The sequence below is a fragment of the Calonectris borealis genome, chromosome 1, assembly GCF_964195595.1.
Source record: "Calonectris borealis chromosome 1, bCalBor7.hap1.2, whole genome shotgun sequence".
Lineage (NCBI taxonomy): Eukaryota > Metazoa > Chordata > Aves > Procellariiformes > Procellariidae > Calonectris > Calonectris borealis.
In genome coordinates this window covers 184,875,182-184,898,245 of record NC_134312.1, presented here as the reverse complement: position 1 = coordinate 184,898,245, position 23,064 = coordinate 184,875,182, and the positions used below count along the sequence as shown (strand labels likewise).

The 23,064-nt window shown below is 37.2% G+C and overlaps 1 pseudogene; it reads left to right on the top strand.

The window, feature by feature from the left end:
* LOC142078810 (T-complex protein 1 subunit theta pseudogene) overlaps positions 1 to 22,742 on the top strand; it is a 28,229-nt pseudogene extending 5,487 nt beyond the window's left edge.
* Positions 22,743 to 23,064: the final 322 nt, after the last annotated feature.

Genomic DNA, 23,064 nt, shown 5'->3' with positions numbered 1-23,064 from the left:
CACGCTGGAATACTGTGTTTATAATATGTAATGTATTGTATAGTCACATCAGCCAGTGTTTGCAATGGATACAGAGACTTTAAAACATCACATGTGGGTACATAAAAATGTACTATTAAAATATATTAAGATATTTTATTCATCATCATCATTTTGTCTCTGTGCAAGTGAATATGTGAATCAATTATTTCAGATCAGTTGTCAAATGAGTGCAAAGAATAATTTCAGTTCATCACAAAACAACGCTGCAAATGTTAGTCGAAGTGGTATTTTTCTCAGGGAAGTAACTAAAAGTAAAATTTTGTTTGCTAGGCTGAAAATAAAAGATTTTTTTTTGTTTTTTTTAAGCTTTTTGATGCTGTTCATATTGTTGTTATTTATACTTACTTCATTAAAAACAAAAAATTAAATTGTCAAAACATCCAGGCTTTCTTAACATGTAAGGTTTTTTTTTGTTGAAATTGTTCAGAGAATTTTATATTATCTCAGAAATAATTTGAATCCTACCTTCCCCCCACCCCAATATACATTTATTTTGGAGAAAAAAAGTATTCAGTAAAAAAAATGCTAATAAAAACTTTCTTTGTAGAAGCTGAAAGCTGATCATGTCTGTCCCTAACAGGGTGGTAGATGGCAGTAAGAGTAAAACCTCCTTTATATACAAAATGTTGCTGGAGTATCAATGTAGTTTAAGTTCAAATGCTAAAGTCATCCTTCACACAATGCTTTTGAAGTCACTTAAACCATGATCGGGTTTTAGCCATGGTGGTTACAGAGGCAGTTGTGCTTTGATCTCATAGTTTTTCATTACTTGGAAGTTCACAGTGTTTAGTGTGTCCGTAGCTTGGTGCGAGATAGAAAGTACCACTCTCCCCCCCAGCACACTCAAAAGTTTTGTCTCTTGTACTGGGGCAACTCCGTTAACTTCAATGAGACTGGTGTAACTGAAAAGAGAAACTAGACTAGGAATCACCCTGTTGCTCATACCTATCCTAGTTGTGTATATTTATCTGTGTCTGTAAAATACATCACATAAAAATGTACAGACTGCCAAACAGTGATATATAGTGTCAGTTTAATGCAGTGCTTTGCACTTTGTATTCCTTTCCCCCTGATTTCTATTTAGGTGGCAATCACTAGACTTGGATTCAAGATAAGAGAGGTTTTACTGGTAGTGATGCCCGTTTTTCAGCAGACTCCATGAGTAATTGTGTGGGCAGCTTTTAAGTTGCCTGTGGGTCACTCTCATGGTTAGACTGCTGATGAGAAATCTGAGCTACCTTCTCCCCTTGCATGTCATTTCCTTTTAATTCACTTTGATTCAGGGAATGTATTGGTTTTTTTATCTAGCTATGAATAAAAATAAGCTCCTGTAAACCCAGTTACTGAAAGTGTACAGAAACAGGCATGTTGTAAGACAATACAGGAATATGTGTATAACACTACAACTGTACAGGTTTAAGATACCCCCTACTTTTGATGTCTCTCCTCACTCTTTTATTTTGATGTGTACAGCAGTGACAAAATACACACACTTTTTCCTTTGAACATACGAAGGCACACATTTATCTTAGATGAATAGAATTAAAATTATTTTCTTTTTGAAAAGACCTTGCATTATGGTGTAAAAGCTGTAATTTGGAAAGGTCACAATCCTATATTTGGAATCACTGAAATTATAGTGGATAAAGCTCATTTTTCATTCCCGAAGTTTTCATTAGTTGCTTTCAATAATAATATTTGCATTTCCATTCTGGTGGAAAAAAACTTGTCTCTTTCAGTAAAATGGACAGAGATAGGAAGCCAGATAATTGCTATGTGCTTGTACCTAACAAAGAGGGACAATAAGAAAATGTAATTTTTTTGAACCAAAACTAAAATTATTTGTGAGCAATACTGTTGTCAGGAGGAGCATGCAGGATGATTTCTGTATTTGCTTTTGACACCATCAGTTTTCAGGGCAGAACACGGTGTTGTTCGTAAAAAGGAGAGGTCTCTGCCTGGAGCTTACAGGGGTTTTGAGTGAGTTTAGTACCCCTTGATGTGTGGTTTATAAATAGAAGACTTCTTTAAAACAGTGTGCCAGTGTCAACATTGCTTTCTGTGGTGTCTCGTGGTGCTGCTGAGGATTCGCAGCACCCATCTCAAGGTCCTGATGATCAAGGGTGCAGGGTTTCTGAGGGAAGGCATGTGTGAAGGCAGGGTAAGGATGGTATAGTTTCTGATTAATTATGAAGAAAATTAAAAGGAAACTGTACATATTCACATTCTATCATGGAATGTATATACCTGGAGAGGAAGGCAGGATCTGTATAGCCTTGAGTCAAACACAGCACCCATGAGGTGAGCGACAGTTTTGCAACCGGCTCCTGTTTGTAGGATTTCACCCCTAATAACATCCTAGGTTACAGAAGCACCTAGGAATGTAGAGATCAGTGTTTCAGTTTTTCTTCTTGAGATTTAAGGTTGTTGCCACCCCCTTTTGGGTGAGCAGAGTCTAATGTTTCCAAATGACGTAGCTTTTGGCAGAAATGTTAAAATCTCCTGCTTCCTGCATCAACGAGGAAGCCTGACAAAGCAGTTGTTCCCATTCTTTGCCATCAACTCAGACCCCCTTCACAGTTTTGAACCTCTGCTAGTAATCTGAATTCTAATTTATCTCCAGCTCCCATTATCCTTTAAGCTGTAAATGTAATCAAACTCTAGGACTTTATTTCAGAGATCCCTTAAAGGTATTTCCTCAAATATTTTTGTGTTGTCTCCTACACTCCTTGCTCATTACAGGGACACTCCCAGTGATTCCTATTTTCCAGCTGATCCTCCTTTTGGAAAGTGTTTCTGCTCTCTACAGGTCCTCTGTATATGTACCTCTGAATATGTACCATTCTGAGGGATGGATTAGCTTCCTTCTGCAGGTGATATTTTTTTATATCTTGTTATATCATACTTGATCTCTCAGCCTGAAGCCTAGACTGATATCTAACAACTGAATGATTAGACATAGTTGAGATTTGGACCCTTAAAGATCCAGTTGGTGCAATTCCTTCTGGGATGAATGTATTCATACAGCAAGGAAATATAAAATCTCAAGTGTTCTTCGTTTCAGTTGTTCTGGAATAGACATTGGATGAAATGAGTCAGCAGCACTAAAAGCATGATCATTTTGGGTGACTGTTCTGTAATAACCCCAACTGAGTGAGCTGTACGCTTGGTATCTGTCTGGTGTGTGAATCTTCAATAGTGAGGTTGGTTTTGGGTTTGTATTGTTTCAGAACTTAAAAATGTAATATTTTATTCATAGGAAATATGCAATCTGGCAATTGCTTAGGACAGGAGGAACTATCGTTTTATAAGCTTTACAGCGTTGCCCAACATATGTTTGAAAATCAAGAAGGAAAAACATATGTCGAGGGATTCTGCATTGCAAAAAGTCTTATGAAAGGGAAAAGATTACAAGAAGACAAGAATGAGAAAGTGTATTAAAATAAAAGGAATCCCATGAACACTCAGTCAATAACTCTTGTCGCTACTGATATGCCCTAAGAGTTCCTGAGTAGTGGGCAGTATGGGTTAGGTGAGACAAAGGCAGACCATACATCTCTACACCCTTGGGATACTTGGTCACAAAAAGAATAGATTAAAACTTAAGAGGACATTGTCAAATACGTAGCACATTGGGGTCCATGCTTGCCTTCAACTTGTGTTGCGTAGGGCACGCATAATGTTACTACAGATCTGAAAATAGCATTTAATTTTTTCAAAGCGGGCTTTCATACTTGCTTTCAAACTCTTTAGCAGCTCCTGACAAGAAAGGGCACCATTCTACATCAAATGTACATATCATATCGGAGATAAAAGGTCAAAAATATATGGCAATGTCCACTGAATGAAGTGAAGATTAAATCATAATAGGTTTGGCTATCTATGTCTTAGTCCCTCTGCTAAGACTATGCATTTAAAGATAAGCAGAATTTAATGGGATCTCTTATTTTCCTATTTTTTTAAAAATTAAATATCTATAACATGGGGTTACAGTTACTTTCAGTAATATTGTTATGTCTTGCAACGTGTCTGTAAAATTGTACTTTACAGCTATTATACTGAATAAATTTTATCTGGTTTAGACAATTAAGTTATTTTAAAAACATTGTTCTTCATACATAAAAATAGAGTGTTAGCTATTTAATGAACCATGTGAGGATGTAAAATTTCTGCTTCTCTAACAATAATGCCTTGCAATTACCTATCTGAAAGACAGGGAAAAAGAGAGTCAAGAGAAAAGGTTAGTGCCTTTGATTGAAATATTCCTAAGAGTAGATACTTCTAAATTTAACTGAGAAGGAAAATAAAATAAAAAAATCAACTGGAGGAGAGACAAAGCACATACAAGATATGACTGTGAAATGACAAGTCTTTTACAGATGTCTCTGAATACCGGGGAATACAAGTGCCTATAGTACACTCCAGTACCACAATGTAAACACCAGTTTAGGAAGAGCGCAATTTAACACTGTAGAATTATTTCATCTTTTGAAAGGCATCTATAGTAAACATTCAATGAACTTTAGTCTTGGACTTAACATTTCTGCCCTCACCAATACTTTAACTGAAGGTGTTCCATCTTGTTTCAACATACAAGGGTCTGGTGGGGGCAGTAGGTCCACACACATACATGTTTTACATAATCTTTTTACCTGAAGCAACATGCAAAAGTATTATACAATAAACATATACCATTAGGTGTCTCATAATAAAATAAAGTAAAATAAGCACCTAAGTGTAAATTTCAAATGAAAAAAATCTTTTCTTTTTCTCTCTCTGTGATAAACCGCTGAAAATGGGGAATGACTCAGTATATATTCTGAAAAAATTCACAGTGTAATTTTGGATTTATGCAATATATCTAAAAATTTAATCTGGTGCTAACACCTTGTAAAAACCTTAAATAGAATCTGTTTCTCCTACATAACAATAGACTAAAAAATTGTAGTAAAATACCTCTTACTCTTTTTTTCAGAACAAGGTAAATATTTGAGGTGGTAGAATTTATTATGTAAACACAAGCACACATATCAAATGCTACTTGATCTGAAATAAACAAATAATATACAACACCACTTTTTTCTGTTCTCCATTATTTGCTGTAGCTTAAGCTGACCAAAATCTTTAATGTAGTATGCCTAGAATTAAAAAAACCCATGAGTTCTGTAACCCAAAGTTATCAAACATATAAAGTCACAAAGCAAATAAGAAAAAAAGAACCCCGTGAACTCAGTAAAGAATAGAAATATTACATCAGTTATACGTCCATTTTTAACAGTTTTGCATTTTCTGTAGACATTGAAAAGTGGAGCTAACATGCTTAATTTATAATATCTGCCAGGATATCAATACTGGGTAAGATACTGGTACTGAAGAGATTATGATTATAAATGCATGAAATTCAATACTAAATACAATATCAAAAATTATTAATCCTTAATTTTGCTATCACCTTCTATGCTCTGTATAGCCTCTGGCTTTCTAGACCCATTTAGCAGAGCTGTGTTTCTTTCGGCTCTTGTGCTGTTAAAAGAATGAACTAGGGAAAGCTTCCCTTTCTGTCCCTACAGCGGTTTTCCTTTTTGCTTTCAAAGCAACAGACCAGAGCATAATTGTTGTGCTTAAAGTACTAGTGGGGTCTGTGTTGGGGTATCTCCTCTTGTATCCCAAAAGTTGGCAGGAAAAGGAAAGGGAATTTCAGCACCAACAGGGCCAATGTATGAGGCAGCCTCCATCATGGGCTGGAGGCCTCCAGCAAGAATGCCAGCTTCCCTATGAGACCAGATAACCTGCAGAGAAGGAGGTAGCCAGGAAATACAGACCTCGAGTCATACTCGTTTCTCATTCAAAATTTTTAATAGCACCACAATATTTGCTAGTATTGAGATAGTTATTCTGATTTCAATAATGTGCAAGATTCAGACGGTGTTGCCCATCACTTATATGTACGTTTTTGTGTTAACTAAAAAGTTTACTTATTGATGGACAGATAAGGTATACTTATGTATGTTAATTAGTATGTGTTTATGACTTTATCTTTTGTTCCACTCACCTAGTTGCAACAATAGTTGCAGACTTAATGGGTACAAACTATTGGAACACATGAAGATATTACTTATAATATTTACTAGTAATTTCTCAAATATGTTCCTGTCTGACTCATCTGTATGACACCACATAGCAGGACATCAGTAATACCTCTGGCCTGAATCCTTAGAGTTGCATAGCTTTTGTACTAGTCAAATCACCACGCCAAACCTTAGCCAACTGTTGAAGAAGGCATCACTCAAAATGAGGTAACCAGGTTCCCACACGGAGCATGTTGGGCACAGACTACCTGAATCAGGAGTGAAATATGGATAAAAGGATCATATTTAAACACACAACTGCATATAAAAAGCCAAAGAGAGAAGCATATACCTGATTACACGTCTCTTCCACGTGAAGGATTCTTCAATATGAACTCTGTGTTGGAGCTAGCGCATAAGCCCAGTCAATTGCACAGTTATATCATCTTGTAGATGAGCAGATGAAGAATGAAGCCACAACAGTCAAACAGGCTTCTTACTTGTTTCTGTTGTTGCTGCTCACAGCAGCACCAGCAATTATACAGTGCTGATCAATTCCAGCCACTGAGCGCAGCAAACCTCTCAGTCTTCTCAGCTCTGAGTGATTACTGAACACAGGAAAGCAACTCACACATATGAATAGGGAGGTGGCTGTTTAGAGCCCAAGCAAAGAAATGTGGAGGACAAACAGGGAAAACTTAAACACACCTTCACTCTGAATTTAGAATTGATGGTACAAGTCAAAAGAAGGCTATCTCAGAAAACTTTCTTGCTGGAAGGAAATTATATCAAATGCTTGCTTTTATGCAGTTTTCCTTTAACTCAAATTGTTTACTCAGACTCCCGTGAAACCTCTAACTATCCTGCAGAAGTTTCAGAAGTACACTACTTCAGACAAAAATGAAACCTATAAATCACATATCTCTTTTAAACAGAATACAGAAATAAGTTAAAAACAGAGTGTTTCATACATGCTCTACAAATGCATAGCACAAATGCTAGGGAACTGACACTTTCTGAAAAATGTACAACTTGCTCTGGGCATTAGTGTTAGGTCTGACACTTCACTGAAGCATCATTACCCTGTGAACGTGAACTGTGCTCACCCAAGAAATCCCCAAATGACAAGTGGAATTGGCCACTCTAGTTAATATCAAGCTGGTTACAGGTGAACAAGAAAAGGTGCTATCAGTGAGCCCAATGACAAGTCATTGTCAATGAAGATGAAGGAATATAACTCAATATACTAAGCTGTATCCTCAGAATAACTGGATAAATTAGCTATACACTGCATCTGAAAAGAACAAGAGGGAAAAAAAAAATTCATCATGGAGTTAAAACCATTGCAAGTCCTTGGTCTTATCAAGAAAGTGTGCTACTCGTTGGAGTAGAAGAGGACTTGAGGAAGCATATGATGATGTCTCCAGGGGAAACAGAAGCTCTTGATAGAATACAGAAAAGAACTGAAAGTACCCAACAGACCTATGCTTCATGTCTCTGGGAAAGGTTTTCTCACCTTTGGGAAGAGGATAAAAGAAAACTTAGATGGTTTCATTGTTTTGCTCATAGAATGAACAAAAGGATAAATAGAGTACGTAAACCCACTAATCATTGTATGCAAGAGTAAACAAAATAAAATTTATTTTGTACAGAACCTAAAAAAATTTATATACATACATACATACACATATATATATACACACACACATACATATGAAAAGCAACATTTCTACTACCTTCCAGGATGGAAAACAGAAAAGATGTAGAGGCCAACTATCCTCCTAAACTTCTTCCAGCAAAGAGACTACACACGCACAACCAGCACTTACAGTGAATGTCTTAATGAGCAAAACCTGAAATTCTCCAGGTACTAGGAGCTGTTCTGCCCTTCCACCTAATGATGGCCTTTATCTAGCTTAGACAATAATGCAGGGCCACCCGTGCAGCCCCTGACACAAAAATATTGCCACCTAAACTCAATACAGATATTTGTGTGTGTATTGCATGGGTGGGGACAATTTCTATGCATGCAGCAACATGCTAATTCATGCACAGCTGGATTATTGAACGATGAGTAGTTGGTATGCTTGAGAACCTGATCCTTCATAGCTATTACACAGCTCTAAAAAGTTTTAGTTCCTAAAAGCCCACTTCCAGGTCATACATGGTACTGTATTACTAGAGAAAACAATAATATAGAAATAGAAAACAAATCATTGCTGCCTCATCTCAGCTTCAGGAAAAAATTATGTGATTAGAGTAAACCAACTTTTTTTGTGGGGCTTATCTCTCATTAGTATATTTTATGAATGTAAATTTGAACACTAATTCCCAAAGCAGAAAATTCCCAAAGTAACATAAAAATTCATCAGAGCCCTCAGATACAAAGCAGAAGGTATAATATTCTGGTAAATAAACATAATAAATAAAGTGAAATGAAAATGATAAAACCAAGTCAAGGGAGCTTCAGATGATTTATACCAGCTGAAGGTCTTGTTCATATAATTGAGGCATTCACAGTTAGACCTAAGTATATTTTTCTCAGGTGGTATTCAAACTATTTTCCTCAAAATCTCTCAACTGCAACATGTCACCTCCAACCACAATTCTACAGACATTTTCACCTGAGGATAGCGTTTGCAAAGATATATATTCATACCTGGCAAGCAACCCCAGCTCCTGTCAGAAAGATTCTTAGCTTCTGTTTAAATGTCAAAAGAAGCCTACAAACCAAACTGCTGCCAAACCCAGACTGTCTCTGTGAATGTCACAGAGATGCATGCTACATACATACTGTTTGCGTACTTTTTATGTGTGTCAAATTATGTCAGCTTCACCTTAAAGAAATGCTGTATTTTAGAAGGAGCTACCCGTGGCCTACAGTAAAATAATACTTATGCTCTGCATGGGTCAGTAGTTACTAGAGTTTGCCACCATCAAGATGAATAAAGGCACTTTACACATCTCTGTTTCCCATGTTTTAACTCATTCCAGTGTCTGTTGTCATAAAATGGCCTTATTAACCATATTTTAGGCACATTTATCAAAATTACTATTTGCCTTACACACATATGGTTAACATGGGGCTTTGTTTCTTGATTTTTGACATGTCTTTGGTATAACAGTTAATTTTTTTGTCGTGGAAAGAACTCTTGGCTAGTTAACCTCAGATTTCTAAAGATCAAATTATTATATCCAGTTGCATTGGAGGACTTGCTATGTCACTGAGTATCACATATGAGGTTATAAAAATTGATATATTTCATTCTGTGTCAGCAAATTTTCAGACTGAAACCCATGGATATAACATATAAGTCCAAATCTAATAGTTCTATGTCTACATGGAGCCCACAACTCCTCAGGGACAAAAAGAGTGTGCGTTGGTGCCCATTTATAATCATATCACTCTCATAATAATTCAGCACAGTGAAATAAAAAAATTGTCATAGCTGTGTCTCTCTACTTAAGATACATTTTTTGAATGTGTGTGCCTTTGGCTTCTCCTCCTCTGCTGGGGTTTGTAAATTACTGTTTTAATTTACAGCTCAACTTCAGCTGGTATTAACAGAAAGACAAATCTTCAATCAGGGACTTTTTAATTGATTTTTTTTCAGCCATTCAGCTTCTTCCAAATTCAGGAAAACATGCTGACTTCAGGGTCAATGTTTGACATGCTTCATTTCCAGTTGTACTTTCTCCTTTATTCTGCATATACTACTTCTGGAAATGCTGATTCATTGGCGCTCAACTAACTACTGACAGAACTAAGAAATTCTCTTTACAAGAAGAGTTTTTTCCTAGCTACAACCACTGAAATAACTGTTAATTTACTGCATTTAGGTTAGACCTAAAACTTGGGGACTATTTATACTCCATAGAACAGTTATTATTAAAAGGATTTTTATATTTTGTATAAGATGTGTGTTCATGGTATCCACTGCCAACATTATGGAAACATACATTTAACACATGAGAAAATTATATTGATGTACCATCATTTTATTTTAAGACATGATGCTACTGCCCATCAACTTTTAGCTAGTTGTCCTTACTAGTTAGCTCTTAGATTTGTAGAAAAGCACCATTTTGTTTCCTCATGGTGGAAAGTTGCTAAATAGTGTAATAGAATAGACATCACAAGATATGCTTTCTTTGAACCTTGACAGACTTACAAAACTGACTTTTTTTTTCCTTCCAGCAATTATTTTTGAGTCCTAGGAATTAATCTACAAACACATTACTGGAAAGTTTGAGTTAAATGAAAGGTCTAAAATGAGCAACAGTGTCAGTTGTTCTTTTAATATACATGGGCATTAGGTAACCTGCAAGCAAAATCCACAGGAGACTTTATGAAGCAAGTACATGGTCACCAATGGAACAACATCTGTTATGTTCAAAATCTTGTTTATGGGCAAAGAGGAAGCACATGCTATACATAAAAGAGTCCAAGAATTTATTATTAATATAGTGGAATTCTTTACAGTCTAATTCAGGAATCATCATTAATCGAGATCTACTTATTACAGGGGGGAAAAAAAAACCAAACAGGTAGAATACAGAAAAAGGTACAAAACAAGCAGCAATATAATTAAAATAGTAACATACATACTTCGTAGTTTCTATACTTTCCCTGGTGTTATGCTCTCCCTTCAACTGCTGCTCTGGGTCCTAGGGTCATTGGTTTCACCATGGTGTTCATGGTGGTGAGGGAGGTGTGTCCTGGTTTTGGCTGGGATAGAGTTAATTTTCTTCCTAGTAGCTGGTATAGTGCTGTGTTTTGGATTTAGTTTGAGAATAGTGTTGATAACACAGGGATGTTTTAGTTGTTGCTGAGCAGTGCTTACACAGAGTCAAGGCCTTTTCCTGCTTCTTACACTGCCCCACCAGCAAGTAGGCTGGGGTTGCACAAGAAGTTGGGAGGGAACTCGGCTGGCACAGCTGACCCAAACTGACCAAAAGGGTATTCCATACAATATGATGTCATGCTTAGTATATAAACTAGGGGAAAATCTGGCCAGGGGTCTGCTGCTCAGGAACTGGCTGGGCATCCGTCAGCTGTTGGTGAGCACTTGCACTGTGCATCACTTGTTTTGTATATTCTTTTATCATTATTATTATTTTCCTTTTGTTTTCTGTCCTATTAAATTGTCTTTATCTCAACCCACAAGTTTTACCTTTTTTTTTCAATTCTCTCCCCCATCCCACTGTGGGGGAGTAAGTAAATGGCTGTGTCATGTTTAGCTGCCTGCCGGGTTAAACCACAACAAGGTGTTACAACAAGTTGTCAACACGTGGAGTCCCTTTGCTGGGAGGAATATGGTGCTCATGTTGATGATTTCCTGTTCTGCAATTCTTTTTTTTTTTTTTTTTTCCCATGTAGGGTCTTTTACAACTTTTTCTTTCTTCATTCATCTGCAGCTCCAGGTTACATCCAAGTTTACTATGTATGGTGACTTTGACATGTCAGACACTGTTTCTTTGTTTTCTTTGTTACCCCTAAAACCAGTTTTGTCCAGCTCTAGGTCCGTATTATTTTTTAACTGACCATTACTGAGCTGTTTATAGCTGTGGGATCTCCAGTGCTAGGGGAAACTCAGCTGGATCTGGCAGCTTAAAAGTGGTAAGGCTGTTGCAGCTCCATGCCCCCAGCTCCACATCCCCAGCTCCACCAGCAGTAAGGCTGAGTGGGATCAGCCTGGACACGGTGCACGGTGTTTGTCCTCAGGAGTCTGTAATTTGGGTTCCTGCCTCCATTGTGCCCCTGTGCTCCTCTGAGCTTCTCGACATGGGCTTCTGATGAGCTGATGACTCCCATGGTGGGTCTGGGAGGAGCTAGGGAGGAATTTGAGCTCTCCCATCTGCTATTGTCTCTGTCCTCCTTTGTGGGGTGCAGATGAGCTTTTACTACATAACCTAACACTAGCTTATGCCCCGTTCCTTATCATCACATACCTGCACTATCTGTGCTACTCCTGTGTCTCTGACTCTGAAAGCCTCTGCTGCCCTTCCAGGCGTGTATCTCTCTACATTCTTATGTTAGAGTCACAAATATATCTATCTTTCTACCTAGAAAAACTGCTTGTTACTGCTATCTATATAAAACTATAATACCACACAAAGATAAACAAAAGTAAACGGAATTAGATACGGACACCTGGTCGGTTAGAGAAACTGCTTCCGCAGCAAAATCAAGTAAGGCCTGGAGGCAGGTCAAGAAAAACCCAGTCAGAGCAGGCCTGACAAGCCTCTGTCCCGAGGCCATGCAAACTCAGTACAAAGCTTACAGCCTGTTACTAGCACTGGCAATAGCGTATTAGAGGGCTGCGTGGTTACACTTCTTCACAGTCAGGAGATCGGGAACATGGAGTCTAGACAGCCAGACCACATCTTTCAGTCCACATCACACAATAACAGTCATTTGGATATGCACTCTGGAAAGATTTCTACTCGTGTAATCAACTATTCAAGACTTTCCAATCTAGGGACTCTCACAGCATTGTTCTGTGATATACAAAGAATTCCTGAAATTCCCTGGGTGTTGCCTTTGTCCCCTATATTATCATGCCCTATAAACTTCTCCATGCACTGTAAATGCGGTATTCCTGCTGCACTGTGGCCTTTGGAAAACAGATCTGCATGGATGGGTGCAGACAAACACAAATTCCTCTACTTGTACTAAAGTAGAGGAATATGAATCAGCATCTGCTGATTCAAAGCTTTGTGTCTTCATCACGTGTAGTGTTTTACTTAAGGTAAGAAAATCAGAATATATTAATACCAAAGAATCCCAAAGAATCTCACTAAAGAGGTATAAATCTCTCATACTAGAGCTAAATGACATGCCTTTATCAGAGACCTCATCTGTTTTTACCTATCCAGGTAGACAGATGTGGGTCTGTAGACACATACAACTAGGATGTATCTTTCTCACAAATTACCTCTCAAAGTGAGTTGCTGAATGACCATGACTATATCTGGGCAGCAGATAGAATAATTGGGGACTTTTAAATCACTGTTTCATTCCAGTAGATCTTGCAAAAGTCCCATGTTTTCATCAAGCTGCCTGCAGAAATACAAACAACTGTAGGCCTGGTCTTTGGACAATCATAAGGATAGCAACTACTATTTTTGTGATTCTCAATGACCCAAATATTAAGAGAACAGGGCACAATACTGCTAATTGCCAGGAAGGAGTCAGCTACTGACTCCCTTCCCCATTTTTTTAGCAGTTTTCTTCTCAAATAGTGCTGCTGGATGATTTTAAATGTTAGACAGAAAAGTACATGTCTTGTAGGAATTTGTAAAACATCTTCCTACTTGCTAAGAATGTCTATGAGAAAAAAGGTTTTAACAGCAGAATCATAACACAGTCATCCAGAGCTGGAAGAAGGATTGCAATCCCAACTCTGCAATTCTATAATATGGTGAAGAACTTTATATAGAAGTTGATACTGTCACTTGAACTCCAACTGGGAATTTGTATTTGCAAATTTTTTTGTCAGTCAATAAGTCTTCTCAAAATAAGCACTGATTATTAGCTTAGAAAATTAGCTTAGATTATTAGCACAAGTAGAAATAATGCAATATCTTATAGCATGTCTAAGAACTAAGTAGAAATTCAATGTTATATAAAAAATGAGTGATTTTTTTTTTTTTAATGTGTAGATCTGAACCTTATGGTAGACTGTCATTACTTTGTCTGTCACGACTGTAAGAAATTGACACATGTAAGAGGACCTGTTTAACTTTTCATAAATATTATTTGAATAGATTTAAAAGCAAATTAAAGTATAGCCACTTTTTTTTTTTTCTTTAAATAGGTGATACAACATGACATTTTCATCTGGTTTGGTCAAGTCACATCAAATTATGTCACATCACAGAATATGTTTAACCTGATGTAATGTGATATAAATGCAATGTCTGCATCAAAAATTTAAAGGAATAATTTAAAACAAAATTTAAAAGAAGTGGAAGAAAGTAAGAAATACAATACTTGGATCTGCTTATTCCAAACATATCTCTGCTTTCTTGTAATAGACAGATGCTCCTATGTTCTCAGAGTCAGTAGCAGGTACTTCATCCCCAGCTAGTTGCAAATAATATTAAAAAAAGAGGACAATTTTATTGAAATGCCACTTACTTTTTTCTTGTAATGGGTCTTGACAAGAAAATGTTCATGCTGTGTGACTTTGAAAATGCCCTTTTCTGGCAGGCAGCCTTCCTGCCAGTGCTACTGTTTGCTGGCTTTAAACAACAGGAACAGGGACCAATTTAAAGTCCAGGAATTAACCAATTTGAGATGCACAAGCTCCCCATGAAGCAATTATTCCCTTGGATGGACATACTGTCTTTATTATTCCATAAATTTTGCAGAACTTAAATATTCAGCCATTGATGTACATTTGCACTGTCGGTAACATATGTGGTTGATATTGTCCAAAAAAGAAACCACATTTCTGTCTCAGAATGCCTAGTGTGATATTCCAGCCCACAGGGATGGGAGTGGAAAAAACATACATATATACTAGGATTAAATTATGTCCTGTGGAGATGAGCTGGACAGGTTTAAAAGAAAGAAAGAAAGAGAAGTTTTCAATAGTCCTTGAATAGAGTAGTCTAAAGATGTGAGTATATGCTTTATTCATCTCTTGTTCAAAATAGGGAGATTCATTCTCTGCCTCGTTTGAAGCATTTTTATATTTCCTATCCTCCCCACTAGCTGGTAGCTTATTTTTCTTCAAATTATTGGGTAACCTCAGTACTTCTCTGCTAAGCAGTTTGCTTAAGTTTGCTAGCAATTCTTATTATCTTTCAAATAGATTACATATTTTTTATTTTCACAATGGGAGAGCAATAGAAGACCAGGAAAAAAACAAAGCGAAAGAAAAATAAAGTCAATCTCTCATGTTTTATAAAGTCTACGGAATTATTCTCTGAAATTCATTTGGAAAAAAAGAAAAAATATTTTTAGTGTTCTTTATCGTAAATTTGTTCTATTGATCAGTCAATGATTTTTTTTTTCCCTAGGTTTCTGCTAGTAATACACACTCATCCTATAAAGTGGGAATCTAGCAACTGGTACCTCAAATTTATGAAACTGGAACCCTCTCCCAAATAAAGGCCAGTACTAAAACCAACAGACTTAATCACAATCATGATGTTCTGTCTTTAATATTTATTTAGAATGTAAACTCCCATAGGCTAAAACTGTACCAGTGGTAGTGTTTAAGTAGGAACAAGATCAACCCCCTACAATTTAAGCCTTATATCTGTTAACTAAATTTGTGTCTGAACCTGTTTTCTAATTTAGCCTTGTCTTCCATCCACTATGCTTCCTCATGGGCAGGGGTTTAAACTGACCTGCAGAGGTCCCTGAGATGGGAGAGTCCTTGCCAGCCTAACATCTCTAATTTGTGCTTTCTGGTGAGCACAGGTAAAATCACGGAAAGTATGCCATCCACCAGCATGTCCTAAGCCAAGCTCTTCCAAAAGGCTGGAAGAAACCTTTGAATTCCATCTACATCCCTTCAAGAAAATATATGGAAACTTTCAGGAACTGTGGACCCTCTCTTCTTACGGAGTAAAAACTTCTCAAATTTTAATATACTATTGGGATTATACTTTAGTCTATTTTTTCAGGTATAGAAATAGGATGGATACTTGAGGTTAAGTCAAATAGGGAATGCAAATGTGTATTACAATATAAAAATATTTTGGTTGGACAAAAGGCACAATTTCCAGTGACTACTATGCTAGATTCTACAGACACTTTAGTTAAACAGAAGGAGAGGAGAAACAGACATGCAGACAGACAATCTGATAAGTCTGTCAACTGCTTCCTCACTTCTTTTAATAACACCTAAAAGTAACAATCTGCTGTCTAGCTAACTATCCAATTTCATTCTGTCATTTTCTCTGTGGGTGTGTTGTATCATATTAAAATAATTAGATGTAAATCTGTGGTCTTGATGATCTCTGTTTGATTAAAAAAAAAAGATTTTGTGTGCTGACATGCTCAAGATAGCTCCTAGTAAAGAATTTATGGAACCAGAAACCATAGAGCTGTATTATTGAAGCAGTAGAAATAAACTAGCTTTACAGAGAAGGTTTGAGTCACATTATATTGGTTCAGCACATTGTTACATTATATTGGTTCTGATATCACAGAATCACAGAATGGTTGAGGTTGGAAGGGACCTCTGGAGGTCATCAGGTCTAACCACCCTGCTCAAGCAGGGCCACCTATAGCAGGCTGCCCAGGACTCTGTCCAGATGACTTTTGAATATACCCAAGGAGGAAAGCTCCACAACCTCCCCAGGCAACCTATGCCAGTGCTCAGTCACCCTGACCTCAGTTACTTTTTCACAGTGAAAAAGCATTTCCTGATGTTCAGATGGAGCCTCCTGTATTTCAGTGCGTGCCCATTGCCTCTGGTCCTCTCACTGGGCATCACTGAAAAGAGCCTGGCTTTATCCTCTTCACACCATCCCTTCAAGTATTTAAGCACATTGATAAGATTCCCCCTGAGCCTTCTCTTCTCCAGGCTGAACAGTCCCCGCTTTCTCATATGTCACATGCTCCAGTCCCTTAATCATCTTTGTGGCCCTTTGCTGTACTCTCTCCAGTATGTCCATATGTCATGGTTTAACCCCAGCCAGCAACTAAGCCCCACACAGGCGCTTGCTCACTCCCCCACAGTGGGATGGGGGAGAGAATCAGAAGAGTGAAAGTGAGAAAACTCGTGGGTTGAGATAAAGACAGTTTAATAGGTAAAGCAAAACCCGCGCACACAAGCAAAGCAAAACAAGGAATTCATTCACTGCTTCCTATCGGCAGGCAGGTGTTCAGCCATCTCCAGGAAAGCAGGGCTCCATCACGTGTCACAGTTGCTTGGGAAGACAAACGTCATCACTTCAAACGTCCCCCCCTTCTTTCTTCTTCCCCCAGCTCTTTATTGCTGAGCATGACGTCATATGGTATGGGATATCCCTTTGGTCAGTTGGGGTCAGCTGTCCCACCTGTGTCCCCTCCCAACTTCTTGTGCACCCCCATCCTACTCGCTGGTGAGGTGGGGTGAGGAGCAGAAAAGGCCTTGACTCTGTGTAAGAACTGCTCAGCAATAACAAAAACATCCCTGTGTTATCAACACTGTTTTCAGCACAAATCCAAAACATAGCCCCATACTAGCTACTATGAAGAAAATTAACACTATCCCAGCCAAAACCAGCACACCAGACTTCTCTTGGGCTGAGAAGCCCAGAACTGGACACACGACTTGGCTGCAGCAATTCTGAGTAGAGGTGAGTATTCACAATGTTATGTTAAAATGTTTTGGACAAAGCAATGGACTTGAAGCTTATGTGGTAACTTCAACAGTTGAATAACTTCTGTTACATAGCATAACTGTGCTCAAATTTCCTTGGCATTTTTTATCATTGCCCATGTTTTTTAGCCCTTGCAAGTATATCTAGACTGACAAACAACATAGTTCTCCAGTTTATTCCCACATGTTTAAACTTGGACTTGTTATTTTATAACCACTCATTTTTCCCCGACTGTCTTTTGGAGTGAACCACCCAGTTGCCTCTCCAGACAAGATCCAGGTGAATTTCTGGGGTTCAGAACAACTCAATTTCACATTCAGAACAGCTTCTAAAACATGATAAATGGATTGCTCCACATTTGCCTCTCTCTGCTCTACAGAATCCTTCAGCAGTATCTCGGAGGACTTTGAAATCTCAAAGATGTCTACATCTTACACCATCAGGCACGAATTGCATACCCTAGCTTCATTAAAACACCAGTCTGGTGGGATAGAATACATCCTTGAATTATTTCAAGCACTTGGAACTAAGATAAAACTTCCATGTGGGTGCCATTATGCATCCATGTGTTCCTACATGCATTCATGTGATTGTATGTCTGTCTCCAGTAAACTACTTAATGACCTCCAGGATAATTTCAGCTAAGCTAAACGGTGAAGGTTTAAATCATGAAATTAATACATTGCTCATGAAAATTGGCTCTCAGTTACAAGACAGAAGCTGTTAAATCTCCATCATGCCTCTATGGAGGCAAAGGTTGAAATCTGAGCTTTACTCTAGTTAAGACCAAAGTAATCCACACAACAAAATGAGACATTAGGAATGCCCTCACTGTAGGAACATTTAAAAAAACCCTCAAACACCAAAACACCAAAAGATTCAAGCATGAAATACATGAAATATATTGGTAAAAAGCTTAAATAATTGTACTGCTTATTGAATTCTCTAAAGGAAGAGAAGGAAAAGTTTTTTCTCTTCTCTTTATACATTGATCTCTTGTTGGTGGTCTCTACCACCAAAATACAAATGCACAGGTGTTAATATTTGGCTTGTTCAAGATGTCAAGGGTTTCAAGAGGGCTGAGTTAAACAAACTCTAGCTGTTCAGAAGTTGGCAATTTATATTAAGTAGGTGTCTAAACTTCATCTACGGTCAGTAGAGAGAGCCATCAACCAGAGAAGGATTAATCTAAAGTATGTGTGGAAGTTCTGTCATTTGCAACACTTTCTAGAAGTTTTTATTTTGTGTAGAAGGAGGCTTCATAAATTGCTGAGATGCTTAATTTTTAGATGGTTGAAAGATTTTAAGATGATGGTAAAAGTTAAGTAACATTAATCTCATTCTTACTTGCTGCTTGGATGCATCTTGCTTGCCAGAAGTATCTGTATGTAGAAAGACAGAACTGGGAGAGGTCTCAAAGGCTACACTGTCTCTTCTTTTTTTCAAACCACCATATCCTAGAATTTGTTTTGTTAGCAAGCTCCAAGCACCCGAAGTAATTCAATGTATTTCATTACTTTAGGATCTGATCAAAAGCCCAAAGAAGTCAATGGAAGGAATCCTATCAATTCAATGGGCTTTAAATCCTATTAATATTTCTTCTATAATCCTCATTGTTTATTCTCTTGTTTGGGATATGAAAGACTGGAAAACATTTTGTTATCTAAAATTACTATTTCAGTTCCTCTCCAGCAAATAATTTGAAAAATGATAAAATGTATGGGTTGGGTTTCTTTTTTTTTTTTTTAGATTTTCTTTTTAAGATGATCATAATATACCCATAGTGATAAAATGGAATGGAATACTTTCTTTGTTATGATAAATAGTTAGGGACTCAAAAATAACCTTTTAGATCAGAAATTTTTCACTGACACTGGAAAATTTACTGATTTACTGATTAAAAGCATTATAAACTATCTATTTGTACTTTAAGTGGGTAAAGGTCTGTCTGGTATACTGTAGGTAAGATATTGTTATATCTGCTTAAAAATCTTTTTCATTAAAAATCCTCTTCCATTATCTACTGTTTTGTTTTCACATTTGAACCAACTATTTCTTAAATAATCCAGTATTTTCAGTATTGAAACAGAGTCACAGTTATGGAGGAGAAGTATGTTTGGACTCCATTGTTTCTCCACATACATTTGGAAGAGAAAATCCAAGAAATTTCGGCTTGATTTGAAACTTGGGTGTTCATCTGATAAAATGTTCATAGCACTCCTGCTGAAATCAAGTTATACTGGTGAGCCTAACGGCAGATCTGTCTTTAAAGTTCTATTTCCCAAGCTATTGGTAGTGCAGCACTTTTTTGATAGAGGAAAAGGTGAATTGTTTTGCTTTGTTAAGTTTTTGTTCATAAAAGTCTTTTAAGGTTGGGGAAGGTTTTAATCTTTCTTAAAGAAAGTGAATATGAGTCAGGGATCATAGGATTAAAATACAGTGATAAAAAGTTGATAGTAGTTTCTCAGAGCAAAAAGAAAATACAGTATGAAATAAGATAAAATATTCCAAAATGCCTAAACGACTTAGGAACCTAAAGTCAGTGTCTAAATGTATGTAATTATCTTGGATTCTATACATGTGGAAAACAAGAATTCTCACTTTTTGCTGTTAGTCTCTTAATAGTCGTTCTGGATTCCCTGAATGGGATTCATCTCATCTTCCTTAAACATCTACATTGAATCTGAATTAATCAGCCAGGGCTCCCTTTATAGTTGGTAGAGAATAATAGGCACTCTCAGGGCGCAGTTCATCTGACCTACTTCAGATGCCTATTTTAGGACAAGAGGAATTGTGACCTAGAAGGGCCTGTTTCTCTCCTTTGACTACTAGGGAGCTTAAAGTGATTAGCTCAGGTGCAGGCATTCACACTCTCAATATGTACATTTAGCCAAATGAATTCCTCCTTTTTTCTGTGTGATTTATATCTTAGGGAATTTTACATACCAGAGTACATAGCCATACTTTATCTGCTTTTTCTTCATGAAGAATATGTATTTGTGCAAAAACATTTCTTATGTTAGCACTTGTGCTAGTGCTTAAGCTTTCACCTTATTACTAGAAATATATTTAATTTGCAAAGGGATAAAATATAGCTATATACTTCCATATTTCTTCCAGTGAACAAAACCTCTTAAAATAAAATGTAAGATATGGGACCTCAAAGACAACATGACAGTATAAGTTAACATTAAGACAAATAGACTAAGCACCCAGCTGCAGGTTTTCCTGGAGGGGATAATGAAGGATTAGCTCTCTTTCACCCAACTCCCCATTATCTTTCTTAGCTCTGGTTCCCAAAAGTCATGAGCCAAAGGCTATATTAAGAGCAAATCCCGTAAAAAGAAACAGCAGGGGAGAATGTACCTATCTTGTGGGGAGCTTTACCTGCATATTTTTCACTCGTCAAGTGATGTGACGGAGTTGTGGTCTCCTCTCGCTCTCGCTGACACAGCAGGAAAGGGCACTTCTGGTGTCCTTTCACTTCAGGCTGCAGCTGTTTCTAGGAAGCTCTGGTAGAAAAAGCCAGAACAGGGAGGTGAACACTGTTTTAGTGAAGAATTACAAGTAACTAGGTACTTTTTCTTGTGTCTTTCTTCATACACGTACCAATGTTTATCTCCTACTTCTCACTGTTCCACCTGATGTTTTAAAACTATTTGCATGTAACATGAGAGAAGTCAGAGAAGCAGACACAGCAAAGAACTTCTGAGGCAGAATGCGCTACCTGTGTCAAACAGCACATTTTATCAATTAATTTGGCAGCTTTTAAAACTGACTAACTATCCAGAGGAAGATCTCTGACAGGACTTTTTCTACAGGGTTTTAAAGTTACTGAACACCACTACTTAGTCAATACCTAAGTTCAAAGTAAGCTATTAATTAAAAAAAGCAAGCAGACCTAGATGACTTGCATAATTTAGGAAGGTTATGTCAAAGATTTCAAACAATAATAGCCTGCTTTTCTGAGGCTTTCTTTTTCAAATTATTTTTATCCTTTTTTTTTTTTTTTAAATAAATTCTATCTAATTTTCATGTGTGTTTCTCCCTCTTCTCATTTCCAGTTTCTTTCCCTGTGCTCAGTTCCACCTGCTTGTTGGAAGGACACACTTAGGCTTGTCTGTGTTACTCTCATGGCTTACTGAGGCTTGATTATATATTGAATGAGATCTGGGCACAGGAAATCTTCTCCACCCTGCCCTGGTTTCCATGGAAAGGAAAGCATGGTATGTAAGCTAGTGGGAGCCACTGCACTCTCCAAGAGTTCAGTCTACAACTCAGAATTTCCTATTCCAGCAATGTATGTGACCAGCTAACAAACAGTACAAGCAGAGAACAATCTGTACCTTCTTCCAAGAAAAAATTTTTTTTGCCAATTTCCTCTTTATTCTCTGCTTGCAGCTAATGCTCAGACCCTTCAGGCCATTTAGCTGTGATATGAATTGGTATTTAATTTTTATTTTGAAAGAACTTTTTATACCCAATCTTTATTTGTTTGGGAAAGGTAAATACTGAAGCTTTTTTCAAGACAACTAGGTAATCGTATTGCTTTGTTATCTGCCCCTGGAATGAAATAGAATAAGTGCTTATGTGCTTTCTTCTTTTCTAATACAAATATATTTGTTGAAAAATGCTATACTATTTTTATCATGAATAAAAGGAGGATGGTGCCATTTCTACTATACTTATTCGTGGATCTACAGACAAGCTGATGGATGACACAGAGAGAGCAGTGGATGATGGTGTAAATACTTTCAAAGTACTCACAAAGGATAAACGTCTTGTTCCTGGAGGTGGTGCAACAGAGATTGAATTAGCCAAACAGATCACATCTTATGAAGAGACTTGTCCTGGGCTTGACCAATATGCCATCAAGAAGTTTGCGGAGGCATTTGAAGCCATTCCTGGAGAATTGGCAGAAAACTCTGGAGTAAGGGCTAATGAGGTAATCTCCAAACTTTATGCTGTGCACCAGGAAGGGAACAAAAATGTTGGATTTGATATGGAGGCTGAAGCTACTGCTGTGAAGGATAAGTTGGAAGCTGGTGTATTAGACACATACCTTGGAAAATCCTGAGGTATCAAGCTAGCTACAAATGCAGCAGTAACTGTCCTAAGGGTAGATCAGATCATTATGGCAAACCAGCTGGTGGCCCTAAACCTCCATCAGGAAAGAAAGACTGGGATGAAGACCAAAATGATTGAACAATTTAACTTTACTTCTTAAGTGACGATTATGTGAGTTTTTTAATATTCCAGTTGGAGCCTGTCACAATGTTTTGCTCTGTTGCCTTTAAGTTATGAACTGTGTCCAGTGGAGTGCAGAACTTCAAACACTTCAATAAATGTACTTACTGTCAAAAATTTTTTTTTAATTTAAATTCAATGATCTTAGAGGTCTTTTCCAACCTTAATGATTCTATGATTCTATGAAAATAGCATAATTCAAAATTCTTTGTTATTCATAATAAAATGTATGCACATGCATTGTTTCTGTAATTTTTTTCTGAGATCAGAGGTATTATGTATAAAAAGGCCAAAAGACTCTATCTGTTAAAACTAAATAAACTAAATCTGAGGCTGAAGACTTATTTTTCCCTGAAATAATGAATAATAACCTGTCAGT